Source organism: Ovis canadensis, chromosome 6 (genome assembly GCF_042477335.2).
Source record: "Ovis canadensis isolate MfBH-ARS-UI-01 breed Bighorn chromosome 6, ARS-UI_OviCan_v2, whole genome shotgun sequence".
Classification (NCBI taxonomy): Eukaryota; Metazoa; Chordata; class Mammalia; order Artiodactyla; family Bovidae; genus Ovis; species Ovis canadensis.
The window spans coordinates 125,174,830-125,191,125 of NC_091250.1; the positions used below are offsets into that span (position 1 = coordinate 125,174,830).

The 16,296-nt window shown below is 46.4% G+C and overlaps 1 protein-coding gene across 3 annotated transcripts in view; it reads right to left on the reverse strand.

Moving 5' to 3' along the window:
* Positions 1 to 16,296, reverse strand: part of RAB28 (RAB28, member RAS oncogene family) — a 154,267-nt gene that overhangs the window by 35,119 nt on the left and 102,852 nt on the right. The window contains exons 7-8 of one of the 3 annotated variants that reach the window (XR_011257862.1): positions 6,854 to 7,571; positions 4,598 to 6,390 (exon numbers count right to left, since the gene is read on the reverse strand). The exons of 1 other annotated variant lie outside the window; for it this stretch is intronic. The gene's annotated coding sequence lies outside the window, so the exon portion shown is untranslated. Of the gene's footprint in view, positions 1 to 4,597; positions 6,391 to 6,759; positions 7,572 to 16,296 lie in introns of those variants that run through there. One more of the 3 variants, XR_011257863.1, reaches the window with a different exon arrangement.

Genomic DNA, 16,296 nt, shown 5'->3' on the forward strand with positions numbered 1-16,296 from the left:
CAACCAGTCCATTCTGAAGGAGATTAACCCTGGGATTTCTTTGGAAGGAATGATGCTAAAGCTGAAGCTCCAGTACTTTGGCCACCTCATGAGAAGAGTTGACTCATTGGAAAAGACTCTGATGCTGGGAGGGATTGGGGGCAGGAGGAGAAGGGGACGACCGAGGATGAGATGGCTGGATGGCATCATGGACTCGATGGACGTGAGTCTGAGTGAACTCTGGGAGATGGTGATGAACAGGGAGGCCTGATGTGCTGCGATTCATGGAGTCGCAAAGAGTCAGACACGACTGAGCGAATTTACTGAACTGAACTGAACTGTTTAGCCCAGGAGGCAGCATCCCAGGAGCTCTGAGAAAACTGCTCCAAGGAGGCAGGAGGGGGAGTCGGGCTATATACAAGTTTGCAACAAAGGGAGCAGGCAGTCTGAACATCAGGGACCAGGGATCAAGTTAAGGAACTCAGCATTCTGTGTGGGGGATGATGCAAGCCTCTGGGCTGAGGTCATTCCTTTCATATACATCTCAACTATCTGGGGTCAATCCTGTTTCCTTGTTCCCCTTGCTTCTTGCATTTCCTCAGCTCCTCAGCAATCCCCATGGGGGGTGGCAGCATCCCTGGATCACAGTTTGGGGAGCCCTCATTTACATTTGGAGGCCAGAAATTGCTGATGGCTGCGACATTTCTTGTTCATTTATATGGCAGGAGATACTTTCATTTCATAGACTGAACCAAAGTATTGAAGCTGAGCCATTTTCCAAACATGCAGTTGCTTGAGGGAAGAGTTATCATGGAAAAGGCAAAACCAAGTCTCCACATTTCATCTGAGTCCTTAGTTATGTCTGATGACACATAACCAGTGTCTCCTAACTGGTTGGCCTGAGAGATCTCCATCTATAGAGTACCCTTATATCAGCTCTGGCTTAAGCCACAACATCCCAGGCTGAGACAGTCAACTAATAGCTTCAGCCCTGCGGCTACTCCAAAATCTTCAACAAGGCTCATTCTTTTTTTGGTTATTGTTTTGTTGTTTTTGATGATCTGAATGACCAAATATATATATATTTTTAAATTCTATTGGAGTATAGCTGATTTACAATGTTGCATTAGTTTCAGGATTAACAGAGTTCGTTTTTAAGGTGGGATAGCCTGTGAGAATCTCTGCCGATAAGCCTACTGGAACCTTTGATCCAAGTGACATGGGGTCATTGTCTAATCTAACTAATTGTTTTGCTTTAAAACTCCTTTGGTTTCAGGTAACTGAAATGGACCTTGAACTAGGCAAGCATGCAAGTTTCTTATAAGGATACTGGGTCTCACGCAAGCACAGTATTTGGATTCTAGGACATACTGAAACCAGGGGTTTGAATGCCATTAAAAATTCTGCCTCCATCTTTTATTCCTGAGCCACTGTGCCATTCCTAAATTCAGGAATCCTAAAGAAGGAACTCACTGGTCTGTCTGGGCCAGGAACTCACTGCTGAGACCAACTTGGCTAGAGAAGGTGAGTCACAATAGTATCTCTGCCTCAGTTTCCATTTTAGAAGGAAGTGGAAATATATGGGCACCAAGTATGGGTCTAGTGGTAGAGAACCTGCCTGCCAATGCAGGAGACATAAGAGACAGGGGCTCAATCTGTAGGTTGGGAAGATTCCCTGGGGGAAAGCTTGGCAACCCACTCCAGTATTCTTGCCTGGAGAATCCCACAGACATAGGATTCTGGTGGGCTACAATCCATGGGGTCACAAAGAGGGGGACACAACTGAAGCGACTTAGCACATAAGCACGCAAGCGTTAGTTTCAGTATTTAGTAAGTGCAGGGCTCTACACTAGGTTCTCGGAGAGAGCAAGCAAGGTCAACTAAAAGCTGGAGAAGAACCAGATTTCTCCGTGAGGAGCCTCCCACTCTGGAAGGGAAAATGAGGTAACACAGCCTAGGCACTGCCACCATAATGTTGTCTGAGAGGATGGAATCCCATCCTGCACAGCACTTGGGTTCTGAAGTTAGCAAGCCTGGCAAAAGATGTCTATAGTCAAACACATTTGCCCTAGACCCTTGAATCACACCCTACAAAGTAAGATGCATGTAGCACGGGAGATAAGCAAACAAACACTGACTTAGACAACTCAGATCCACACCGCCTACTTCTCACTCCTGGGTACGTGCTCACTGTGGAGACGGGCAGGCAAAATCACCCACGCTATAGATAACCATCTCCCTTCTTCACCAGCTCTTTTACCAAGTTTGTGGAGTTATATCTATGGAGGTTAAGTGCCCATAGGATGTGATTCAGCAGCTTACTGGAGCCACACGGCATCAAGCTGAGAACCAGGAGCCAAGCCCAATGTCCTCTGAGTATTCAGCCCACGATCACATCCTTACACCAGGAAGACTCCTAGAATTACTTCATCCCCCATTCTCTGAGCCTTTAAAAAATGGAGGTCTGCACCTTCTCCTTGGAGATCCCTTGTCCCGAGTAGAAAAGCACAGAGCTCTGCTCAGGTGGGTCCACGTGTGCAGGATTGGGTTGGGGTCAGCTGGGCTGGGTCAAGCTGAACTGGGAGGTCATTTGGACAAGCACAGGGGGACACTGATCCCAGGGCTGCTGGTGGGAAGCCATTCATTTTCCCAGCTGTATATGCTCTAACGGGCTTATCAAGGAGACGTTTACAAATGGGGAGCCTTGCTGTTTCTAACAGATTAACCGTAATATATTGATTCAATGACCTGACAACCTATTTCCATAACTGTCGGTTTACACTTGACGCTTTTCCTGGCCGGTAGGCAGATAAAGAGGCCACCAGGTTGACAGGGAGGAGGCTGGGCAGGCCCAGAGTGGATTCCATTAAGCAGTTAGGCCTGGGCTCTGCAGCCTCTGATATGCCTCAAATCCAGTCAGAACTCACACCTCACTCTTTCCTACAAGGTCTCCGAAACCTTCCACCCAACCCTGCCTAGGGCACCATTCTGACCCACTCTGTGCCAAGCCTCTGATCCAAACAACACAGAAGAACATTGCTCTTGTTGCTTTGGTCAAGTATTCAGGTCACAACCATGTTGGACAGGCCAAAAGGGCCCCGGGGAGGAGCCAATTATATTTTCTGGTCTAGAAAAGGAGAATCTGACCTCCAGCGACGTAGCCAGCATGTGCTGAGCCCTCATCTGTTTCAGCAGTTCTCACTGCCTGGCCGTCAGTAGCCTCAGAACTTCTCCAAGAGGATGGTAGTATTGCCTTCATTGTTTGGGTGAGAAAACTGAGATGCAGAGACATGAAGCTAATCAAACTGATGCAATCTGCAAGTGGTAGAACGGGAGTCCTCAGGTCTGTCAGATTGTAGTGTATTTTTTTCATAATACCATGTGGCCTCATCCAGATACTCTGCCCGGACCTGTGTTGGGAGATGCACTTGGACATGTACCGCAGATAGAAGTTCCTGTTTCTGGAACTTCAGTTGGCTCACTTGTCCTATGGCCATGCGCTTCACTGAAGACCAGGATGCTGTGTCCCATGGGGAGAGACCTGGAGAGTCTAAGCCAGTGATTCTCAACCCTAGATGCTTATCAGAGCTCTTTGGAATGTGCACACACACACACACACACACACACACACACACACACACACAACGTGTGTATGCAGAACAGGGCCCCAACTGAGCCCAGTTAAATCAGTCTCCAAGTGTAAAACCTGGACATCTGTTTATCTTGATATTTTAAAGGCTCCTCAATTCAATCTCAGCCAGAGTTGAGAATCACTGGCCTGAACCATGCCCCTTAGCACTGGTCTGGGATGAGTGTCTGGTAATAACTCCAGCCAACAAAGGTGATGAGAAATATTCTGCAAGGCTGGGCTTTGAGAAAATTTTTTGTCTTTATTTAACAGGGGCATGAGGATGGCATGGTTCCCCTTTGCTTCTTCTGACCTTTGGATTTTGTGCTGTAAAGATGTGATGCCTGGTGTTATTGCAGCCATCTTGTGACCATAACAGACAATGGCTGAGAATGGCTAAGAAGAGAGGGAAGACTTTGAGAACTTGGTGGCATCTTTCAGCAACTTAAATAATCTCAGAATCACCTTACCCTGAGAATTCACGTTGTGAGAGGTGACCACGATTCTCAATTTTCAAGACACTTTAAGTTGTACATTCTGTTGCATGCGTGCGTGAGTGCTAAGTCGCTTTAGTTGTGTCCAACTCTGTGCAGACCTATGGACTGCAGCCCGCCAAGCTCTTCTGTCCATGAGATTCTCCAGGCCAGAATAATGGAGTGGGTTGACAAGCCCTTCTCCAGGGGATCTTCCAGACCCAGGGATGCAACCTGTGTCTCTCACGTCTACCTGCATTGGCAGGTGGGTTCTTTACCACTCGTGCCACCTGGGAAGCCAGGATATTCTGTTGCTTGCAGCCGAAAGGATCTCAACAGATAACACCCTCTAATGAGCTTCACTTGCCTACTGCCTGACCTATTTCTAACAGGGGCAGAAGTACATCAGCAGCTGGGGTCCATCAAACAGTAAGGCCTAAACTCAGTCCTGCTGCCCAAAGGACTAATAACTGGAGTGAGTGCTGGGCGTGTCATTAAACAGTTAGTTATCATGAGAGCCATTCCAGTAATAACCATGACATTTATTACGCACTTACTTCATGCCAGGAACTGTGCAAAGTGCTATAAGTATGTCATCTCATTCCATCCTTAAAATTACCCAGCGAGATAAGTTTTGTTATCTGTGTTTTACACATTAAGAGGCAGAGACCCAGAGAAGCTGAGGAATTTGACCAAGTTTGCATAGCCAGAGAGTGGCAGAGACAGGCTGCTAACCCCAATCTGTCAGGCTCTCAAGACTTCCCTTCGTTCCAGGAGACCATGTTGTTTCATTTCCCTGTGACTTATGATGTTCTGTGTGCTCACACATTCACTGAAGTGCTTAACGATGCGAATAAAAGGCATTCATCATTGTAATCCCTAATGGAGATAACAGAAATATTAGCAAAGGCTGAAGTGAAAACAGTTCAAGTGAGGCCTAATTTTTTACAAGGCCAAGGAATAATTTACTTTATCACGGCAAAGAATTTTATTTGACAAATGCACACTTTATCATCTCTGGTCTGCTGAAAATGTAAGTTTACATTTTTCCTAGCCATAAAATTAAAATAATTTTGGCTCCAAAAACTTAAGATGAAATCCCTTTCTAGGTTCAAGCATTTCCCTAGAAATTTAAATGCTAAACATGGAGCGTGAACAAGCACCCATTCCTGTCAGGCAGGGCAGACCCTGGAGCCAGTTCCCTGCACAGGGTTCAAATCCCAGTTCTGCCTCCTGCTGATGGGTGAGGCTGGACTAGACTGGTCACTTTTCCATCTCAGCTTTCTCATCAGGAAGGTGAGGATCACAACTCCCACTGCAGGCCTGAGACGAGGGCTAAATTAGACACCCTAAAGACCCTGATGCTGGAAAAAATTGAAGGTGGGAGGAGAAAGGGACGACAGAGGATGAGGTGGTTGGATGGCATCATCAACTCGATGGACATGAGTTTGAGTTAAACTCCAGGAGTTGGTGATGGACAGGGAGGCCTGGCGTGCTGCAGTCCATGGGGTTGCAAAGAGTCAGACACGACTGAGCGACTGAGCTGAGTTGAGCTGAAGGAGACTGTGCAGCAAAGGAGATGCGCTGTAAAGCTCAGCTGTCACGAAAACCATGCACAGAGTGGCCGAGGATGGGACCCGGGACAGAGTAGCTCCTCAGTGAATCTTTGATGCCTTCACTCTATCTTTCTTCTCTCGCTTCTCATCGACAAGTCTTCGGGGACAGGCCTTCAGAGAGAGCACATGTAAAACTAGACCAGGTCCCCTCTGTTCCTGGTCATGGGAGAGGTAATGAGATGGTACCCACGTCTTGGTTCACTCAGCTTCTTGTCAGCATTTACAGCATCATCCCTATACCCTGACCCCAACACAGGGCAGCCAGCCAATCTGGGAGTGGGCCACCTGCCAACTTGGAAGACAAATCTGAGAAAGTGTCAGAGTACTGGGATAAGGGACAGAACAGGGGACAGAGGCGGGATGAGAGGGAATGGGTAAGTTAGCTCAGAGCCAAGGGTTTGGGGAAAGCTGGAAAGAGACTATACCCTGCTCTCAAGTGAGAAACAAATGGGGGTGGGGCTTTCAAGAGAATCTGGACTCCCAGTGGGACAAGCAAAACAGCGGCATCAGCAAGGCATTACCTAACATGGGGGTTTTTTTACTGTTGTTTAGTTGCTAAGTCGTGTCCAACTCTTTGCAACCCCATGGACTGAAGCCCAGCAGGCTTCTCTGTCCATGGGATTTCCCAGGCAAGAATACTGGAATGAGTTTCCATTTCCTTCTCCAGGGCATCTTCCCAACCCAGGGATCAAACCTGGGTCTCCTGCGTTGCAGGCAAATTCTTTTACCATCTGAGCCACTACGGAAGCCCCACGTTTGGCTATTCAAAACCGGACCTCAAGTCACACTGAGAAAAGCAGACAGAAGAGGCCAATAGTTCATGCACATGTTTGGCATTCTTATAAGTTTTTGAGGTCCGTCTCCCCCATAGTCTCTTTTCAGCCCCATGGAGTTAGTTGTCAGGGCACTTTCTGTGGTTATCCATCCCCATTTTACAGATCTGCAAACAGAAGCCTCAAAGCTGGCAACATGTTCTTGGCCACGTAAGGGAGAAGCAGATACACAGAGAGAAGTGTGTGTGCATGCTTAGTCACTTGTTACGACCCCGTGGACTGTAGCCCACCAGGTTCCTCTGTCCATGGGATTTTCCAGGCAAGAATACTGGAATGGGTTGCCATTTCCTTCTCCAGGGCATCTTCCCAACCCAGGGATCAAACCTGGGTCTCCTGCGTTGCAGGCAAATTCTTTTACCATCTGAGCCACTACGGAAGCCCCACGTTTGGCTATTCAAAACCGGACCTCAAGTCACACTGAGAAAAGCAGACAGAAGAGGCCAATAGTTCATGCACATGTTTGGCATTCTTATAAGTTTTTGAGGTCCGTCTCCCCCATAGTCTCTTTTCAGCCCCATGGAGTTAGTTGTCAGGGCACTTTCTGTGGTTATCCATCCCCATTTTACAGATCTGCAAACAGAAGCCTCAAAGCTGGCAACATGTTCTTGGCCACGTAAGGGAGAAGCAGATACACAGAGAGAAGTGTGTGTGCATGCTTAGTCGCTTGTTACGACCCCGTGGACTGTAGCCCACCAGGTTCCTCTGTCCATGGGATTTTCCAGGCAAGAATACTGGAATGGGTTGCCATTTTCTCCTCCAGGACTCTGCATTGGGCGGGGGGCGGGGGGGGGTGGAGCCCCCAGATCAGTATTTTTGTTTTAAAGCTTTCCAGGTGACTCTGATGACAACAGGTTTGGAAACCACTGATCGCATCTAACAAATTAACTTCAGATAAAGAAACGGAGCCTGACAAAGGAGAGGAATTAGCCCATGGTCACACAGCCAGTCGGTTGCAGAGACAAAGTCAGTCTCTGAGTTGGCAGTCTCCAGGACAGAGCTCCTCCCAGCTCATCCTCTGGGTTGTTTCGTTGCTCATGACAACCTACAACAGAGATAGGTTTCATTCATTCAATAAACCTTTATTGAGTGCTTCTTCAGCGCCAGGCGCCAGGGAGATACAAACAACAGGGATCTTGGCCTTAGAATCCTGGGTGGCCTGGGGGTGCCATGAGCTCAGAGCTGGTGCTTCTAGCCCAGGGCCTCCAGTGTAGCTGTGGTCAGATGGAGGGCTGGAGGGTTCATGTCCACGTCTGAGCAAAAGGCACAAGATGGCTTGGTAACTGCTGCTTGGTGGGGGGCTAGGAGGGCGGAAGGAGTTGCAGGGGGAAGGCATGAGGCTTCAGACAGAGGAAGGGAGAGAAAAATAAGGAAAACAAAGGCTCCTTTTATGGAAGGTGAGTTAGTTTTGTTTTAATAAGCCACTTGTGTGCTGTGACTTTATTCAAGTTAGAGTAAACGATGGTGAACTCAAGATTTCTAAGGCTATTTGCTGGGCGTATAAGAAACCATGTGACGTGACTGAAATATGTTAAGACCAAAATAGAGGCACCGGGAAAACATCCCTGTAGGACGAGTCTTCACGACCACAGAGATACTGCATCTGCCTTGGCTCATGGATGTTGGTGAAAATCGGTCCACACCAGGGCCAGGCAGAGGGCTGAACAGGTCAGCGAAGTCCCTACATCTGCATGAGGAATTTACTATCTCTAATGTTGCCAAGGTCATGGGGAGGTGAACACTTTCATTCGCCATCAGTAGGATAAGTTGTACAATATTTCTGAAGTGTGGTTTGGCAAATTTTTTAAAAAATACATAAAATACTCTCAAACTACCATTTGAACAAGCTATGCTACTTCTAGGAATTTATCTCAAGGATAAATATATAAAGGAAAACAGAAAAGGATGTTCGACAAAGCATACATTATAAAAATAGTGAAAATTTGGGGGAAAAATGCCCATAGATTGCAGAAGGCCTAGATAATTTAGTCCAATATCCACAATCTATGGCTATTTCCCCTGCCCCGTGTTTTCACTATTATTAAAGGCTTCCCTGGTAGCTCAGATGGTATAGAATCTGCCTGCAACGTGGGAGACCTGGGTTTAACCCCTGGGTTGGAAAGATCCCCTGGAGAAGAGAATGGTTACCCACTCCAGTATTCTTGCCTGGGAAATCCCATGGACAGAGAAGCCTGGTGGGCTACAGTCCATAGGGTTGCAAAGAATTAGACACAACTGAACAACTTCCATTTTCTTCTTTTCTACTCTTGAAAACTCTAAAGCCACTAAAAATGACAATGTGCATTTGTTTATGGATTTGGAAGATGTCTCTTATCACTTTTATTGAGAAAAGCAAATTTCAAAGTGAGTTATTTAATATAATACATTTTAAATATAGCTCCTGGACACGTGTATTCATGCATATTTGGAAGATTATTTTTCACCAAAATGTCAACAATAATGAGCAGGGTGGGAGTGATTTTAATTTCTTTATTTTTCTCTGCAATAAGTATTTTATTGTGCTTCTACAGCAAGGACAAATGATAGAGCTATTTTCATTTGGAGATCAAAACATTTGAAGAAACTAGGCTAATTCCAACTTGATTTAATAGAGATTGCAAATATTCTTTCTTTATTTTTACAGGCTCCTCTCTGTTAATATACATTCATGTAATTCATTTATATATTCAGTCATGAAAACAGTTTGTTCATTCACTTGAAACTGTTTAATAAGCATTTACTATGAATGGGGGCACAGGGATGGTATAATACTAAGTGAGGGGGACAACATGATGGCTAAGAAGTCAGGCTGCTGAGCCAGGCAGACCTGGGTTTGGATCACTGTTCCATAACTCCCCAGGTATACCACCTTAGGATATTAAACTGCCCTGAGTCTCAGTTTCCCTGTCTATCAAAGGTAACACAAGTACCCACAGTATTAGTCACCTATTACTATAAAGCAAACTACTCCAAGACTTAATGGCTTAAAAGAACAATAATGACTTATTATCTCACAGTTTCTGCAGACCAGGAATTTGGGGGGACCTCAGCTGGGTGCTTCTAGCTGGAGGTATCTGCCAAAGTTGGAGTCAGATAAAGCCAGAGTTCGCTTCCAAGCCAACTGCGTCCAAGGGCTGGCAAATTGGTGGCAAAGATCACGGGGGCCGTCTTGAAGGCTGAGTAACCCATCCATCAAAGGAGGAGATGTTTATAAAGGGCTTGGTGTATCTGCACTGCATTCTTTATAAGCCAGAGTGACGATAACACAGACATATAACTGTACTCACAAAGGAGCCCCAAGAACCGGCTCAGAGACGTTAAGCGGTTTGACCAGTCATACAGCCAGTGGGTTTCTGAGCCGGGAGAAGCAGCACATTTTCTAACTCGTCTCTGCTAGGGTTTATAACTCTTTCCCTACAGGAAATCCCAGTGGAGCCACAGCAGTGAGCAACCACTTGCTGTAACAGAACAAAGTCAGTTACCAGAGTTGAAGATGAACAGACGTTTTAGAAGGAAGGACAGGGAAGCTGCGAGAGGATTCTGAGTATCTAGCTGAGGAAGTCATTTTCCTTTGATGGAAAAGGTCATGAGGAGCCATGGGGAGTTTGGAACAAGAGTGACTTGATTCAAACCCATGAGTCAAGTTCAGCAGGCTTTTGGAACATTCGCAAGCGGGGAATGAAGGCAGCAGTGGAAAAGGATGCCCACGAGACACCGTGTCCAGGTGTCCTATCCCATGCAACCTGTGGATGCAGGTTAAGGAAGGGTGAAGGAGGCCGGCTCGCAAGGCTGAGGTGCCAGTGGCTCGCCGAGCCGGTGCGCGCACAGTGGCAACAATAAACGCCTCCCTCACCCTCATCACCAGCCCTGTGTCTGCTTCAATCTACAGCGTCAGAGGCCTAAGAACATTCAGTGCTTCCAACCCACTTGGAAGCAGCGTTTTAAAGCAGAGTCATTTCCTGCTCTCCAATGTGGCAAACTGACGAAATGAAGGGCCAGGCAGGATGGGATAAATGCGGTTCCGAGTTCAGCCCTGAGGCCCTGCTCCACTGAAAGGCTGGCTTCCCAGGGATGGAGGTGCTGAAAGAGTTGTCTCCCTCAAGGCCATGAGGCTGAGCATCACTTCCCTGGGCAATCTGTCTGACCACCCCGTCACCCCGGCCTGCCTGGAGGAACGGAGCTGCTCTTAGTACCCTGCCCACCGTTTACCACGATGGACCCTCTCCTGAGACCAGGGAGGGTGCCCTGCTAAGTTGAGGGCAGAGACCATGTCCCTAGGCATCTCAGTCCCTAGGGCCTGAACATCGCTTCTGCTCTCTGAAAGACCTTGACAAGTAATTTTCTCTCCCAGTTTCATCAGCTTCACATCCAGACACTGAGGGTGTGATCCCAAAGGCTGAATCCCCCCATCAATAGAGCTGCCATTCACATCACAGGTCTTGTAGATTCAATCACCCATTTTCCAGGATAATATAGTGATCTGTTCTATCAAAACAGTGTGACAGTCTTCTAAAAGAGGGAAATAAAGTGGTGTGAGAAAGGAACATTTTTTTCTAGTTAGCCCAGTGATTCTATACACACTGGCAGTGGCCTTATCTATATACAGGTTTTATTTGGCCAATGTAACTTTAAAAATGGGATTGGGTGGCTCTAGGTGGGCACATGCTCTCCAAATTTCAGCCCACTCCCTGCTGTCTATTCTTAACTGCTTTGTATTACTTACCTCCTAGCCCCTGATGCCATATGCGTTTGTAGCCCTGCAATGTGACACATTTCTAATGCATAAAACGGATGTTTGCAAGGTTCTTTCTTGGGCTGGATCAAAATCCTTTCTATAGCTTCTATCTACCTATCCTATATCTAGAGTTCTATAGGTTCCATATTGGAAGTTGAACCTTTTTCTAAAGCAGTTCTTTCATCAATTTGGAAACCATCATCAGAGACCCTGAGGCCTTCTCTTTTCCATGTTAAGCCCACTGTCTGTCTTCATCTGTTTCTTAGGACACGGCTTCTTAGGACACCATAATCAGAAACCACCTTCTTAAAGAGGGGCTTCCCAGGTGGCACAGTGGTAAAGAATCCACCTGCCAATCAATGCAAGATGATGCAGGAGACATGGGCTCTATCCCTGGGTTGGAAAGAGCCCCTGGAGAAGGAAATGGCAACCCACTCTAGTATTCTTGCCTGGAAAATTCCGTGGACAGAGGAGCCTGGCGGGCTACAGTCTATGGGGTTGCAAAGAGTCAGATACAACTGAGCATGCACGCATCTGAAAAGAGGAGCACTCATAAGAGGAAAAAAAATAATGCAGGCATGCTCTAATCTCTTGCAATTCAAAGTGCAATCCAAAAGCCAGCATCAGCACTAGGATCACTTTGCAGCTTGTTACAGATGCAAAGCCTCAAATTTCACCCTAGGCTTACTGAATCAATATTCTTCAGCTGATCTGCACAAACCAACTCAGAGAACAGAGCCTCTTTCTGTATTGACATAGCCTAAGATTACATGAAGATCAACCCTGGGATTTCTTTGGAAGGAATGATGCTAAAGCTGAAGCTCCAGTACTTTGGACACCTCATGCAAAGAGTTGACTCATTGGAAAAGACTCTGATGCTGGGAGGGATTGGGGGCAGGAGGAGAAGGGGATGACCCAGGATGAGATGGCTGGAAGGCATCATGGACTCGATGAACGTGAGTCTGAGTGAACTCCAGGAGATGGTGATGGACAGGGAGGCCTGGCATGCTGCAATTCATGGGGTCACAAAGAGTCGGACACGACTGAGCAACTGAACTGAACTGAAGATTACATGAGTCAACGTATGGACACAAAGTGGGGAAGGAAGGGTGGGATGAATTTGGAGATTGGGACTGACATACACACACTGCTGTGTATAAAACAGATAACTAATGAGAACCTACTGTACTGCACAGGGAACTCTATCTGCTCAATGCTTTGTGGAGGCCTGAATGGGAAGGAAATTCAAAAACAAGGGGATATATGTATACAGACAGCTGATTCACTTTGCTGTACAGCAGAAAGCAACACAACATCATAAAGCAACTCTACTGCAATAAAAATTAGTAAAAAGGAGATCAGTCCTGAATGTTCACTGGAAGGACTGATGTTGAAGCTGAAACTCCAATAGTTTGGCCACCTGATGTGAAGAGCTGACTCATTTGAAAAGGCCACCTGATGCTGGGAATGATTGAAGGCAGGAGGAGAAGGGGACAACAGAGGATGAGATGGTTGGATGGCATCACCGACTCAATAGACATGAGTTTGGGTAGGCTCCGGGAGTTGGTGATGGACAGGGAGGCCTGGCGTGCTGTGGTTCATGAGGTTGCAAAGAGTCGGACACGACTGAGCGACTGAACTGAAAAAGATTACATGATTCAGTCTTTTATGAGGTAGTCATATTGTTGACCCTGAGTCCTGTTATCGGAAATCCATTTTTTCACTCACTAAGGCACACCCGGGAGAAGGCAATGGCAACCCACTCCAGTACTCCTGCCTGGAAAATCCCATGGATGGAGGAGCCTGGTAGGCTGCAGCCCATGGGGTCACTAAGAGTTGGATACAACTGAGAGACTTCACTTTCACTTTTCACTTTCATTCATTGGAGAAGGAAATGGCAACCCACTCCAGTGTTCTTGCCTGGAGAATCCCAGGGACGGGGGAGCTTGGTGGGCTGCCATCTATGGGGCTGCACAGAGTCAGACACGACTGAGGTGCCTTAGCAGCAGCAGCAGCAGCAAGCCATACCTTCCTGTGTATTAACAGTTTTATGGAAGCATTTAACAGCCTAATTACATTTTGATGAGTTATACATGTGCCTAGAGGAAGAGCTTAAGGACCAAACACAGATCTTGTCCATCTTTGATGTTTTTGTTAGGCAAGTGTATTCTCCTCAGTTGCGTCTCCTCTCAACAAAAATTTGAAGTGATGGACATTAAAGCCCTTGGTGCGTCAAAGCTCTGGGACAGTGTTATAGCTTCCTCGGTTTTATTTAGAAAATAAAGGAAAATACATCCTTGAGGCATGGGGGCATGCCAACCCAAAAGATGTGAAAAGAGAGAGAGAGAAAGAGCATGTGCAAGTGAGAGGCCAATCCCTGGCTCTTTGGCTCCTCTTTTTACATGTTTCTCCTCCCCCTGGGCCTGCCCTGTGTAAACTGGGCTAGCCAGGAATGCTCTTTGTTCTACCTGAGGTCTTCACTCTGGTCCTCGGACCTTCCTTTGTTCTATTTTCATGGGCTTTTCCCTTCCTTGTTTTTTAGCCACCGCCATTTTGGACTCCTATTTCCTATTCTACCTACTTAACACTTTTATGTAAGAAGTAACAGAAAAAATGAAGTAACATTGCCCCAAGAAGGATAAAGGAAACGATTCATGGCATGGCGTGACCTGGAGCTCAGTGCTGGGGACAGGGGTTCTCCCCACTTCTCACCTCGCTCCCTCAGTGTCAACCCTGTACTTGGGCAGGATCACCCTTCAGAGAGCTGCTAAGGGGCTACAGCTTTCTCATTCGAGCCCAGCAGGCAGAGTGTCGTCTGCAAACTTCAGGCAATGAAAGCTTTCTTGTTTCTTTTTCAGAAACTTCAGCAAAGTCCTCTCCAGTTTCATTAGCTCTGATGGAATTAACCACTCACTTCTGAGCCAATCACTGAGGCCAAGAGAAATGAATATCCTAATAGGGTTAAGCCAATGAGAATGCACTCCCTTGAGCCCTGGGAGCTGAAAATGGAGGAGGGCTCCACCAGGAAACCGGGAGATGACTGTTGCTGGGAGAAGTGGCGACGTGATGCTGGGGAGGAGGCCAACAGATGTCGGCCATGATGCTCTATGGGTCTGCATTTCCATTTCCTCTGAATCCTGTGAGCATTCTCTCAGGATGTCCAGCACTGCACCAATCACCAGCATGGGTTATGGCCAGAAAACTTTTCTATTTTTAAACGACACACACACATTATTATGCCCCATCGCATTGTTTCAGTGATCAACTTTAAAGGGCCCTGGCTTACCTCCTCCTGGAATAATAAAGCAGTCACAGGAGGGGTTCTTTGGGCCACTCCAAAAACCACTCCAGAGTGGTTTGCCACACATAATAGAGGGTGCACTTGAAAGACAGCATCCAATGGCCAGTTCTGGCTTTTGTGTTTTCAAAAAGTTCAATAAGCACCAGAAGTGACCACAATGTGTTTGAAACTTTATAGCATGCGTCTTCAGGAGACAAAGTGCCTAAAACTAGATGGAAAGACTTGTAATTTTTTAAATTAAAAAGTGTGGACAGGAGAGGTAACAGTCAAAGTAAAATAAGCATCAATCCAATGCTTCTGTTTCAAAAATAACACCCGAGGGGTGGGGAAAACTGTAATATGGAATTCAGAAATCTGCTTCGGCCCTGTCCTCTACAGCACGTTCACTGTGCCTGCTCTCCTTGAGCCAAACGGCTCTCACTGACTGGTCAGGCTTAGAGGGGAAAGACAGAAGACCAAGGAGATCAAATGCAGGGAATGCATTTTTTCGTCCTCACCTCAGTGATCAGAGGGCAAATATACCCATTAGCCTCAAACCAGTCAATCCTAAAGGAAATCAACCTTGAATATTTATTGGAAGGGTTGATGCTAAAGCTGAAGCTCCAATACTCTGGCCACTGATACGAAGAGCCAACTCATTGGAAAAGACCCTAATGCTGGGAAAGACTGAAGGCAAAAGAAGAGGGAGGCAGAGGATAATATGGTTAGATGGCATCACCGACTCGATGGACATGAACTTGAGAGCAAACTTCAGGAGACAGTGGAGTACAAGGAAGCCTGGCATGCTGTAGTCCATGGGTGGCAGAGTTGGACACAACTTAGCAACTGATTATCAGCCTCTCTCGACACGCACTGCTTGCAGGTCTAGATGGTCAGTGTGAGAAAGTGGGTGGACCAGAGTTAGCCATTACCACTTTGCAAATGAGCAACGTTAACACCCAGGCCTAGTCAAGGCCCAGGAAGGCCAGCTGCGTGATCTTTTCTAATGGAAGGTAACCTAGTTAAGTACTTGGCCTGGTCTGACCTACCTCAGAAACGGTTTATGTGGATCCTGACCCTACCACTTACTGGAGGAGGGGCTTGGTACAATCACTTACTCCATGCTTCCACATCCCCACGTCAACGAAAGGAACTGCAATACACCTTCTCATGACTGGTGTGCAAATAAAACAGCTCCTGTGACAAGTTCTTGGATGTGTACCAGACAGAGCAAGCCCATGAAGGCCATTCAGTCCCATTCAGTGCTCTGACTTTAAAACACACAACTCAAGTATTTTGGTCTGATCCCAGATCTTTTTGTCTTTTCTGTCTCCTCCAGATGCCTGTACCATCACATATGAGTGTTAAGTCACACATTTTAGTACTACAATAACGAGACTGAAAACAAACAAACAAACAAACAAAAACCCCCAAAAAACCACTTTTGTAAATCCTCAAAATTTTCACATAGGTATATAAATAACACGAAATGATCAAAAGGGCATGTCCTCACCCCTTACTGAATGTAAAGCCTTGGGCAAGTTTAGTTCAATAGTAGAGTTCAATCAGTCGTAGCTTTAAAATAGCAGCAATGACAACAAACATCTCTCGTACTAGATTGTAAGGTCCCTGAGGGTTGAAATCTTCTATCTCACTTTATATTCTCCTAAAGGTCCTAGCAGACTGACTGGGATATAATAGATGTTGAAAGGAAGGATAAATTGAACTATCTTGAAGGGCATGCCACCTTGGAAA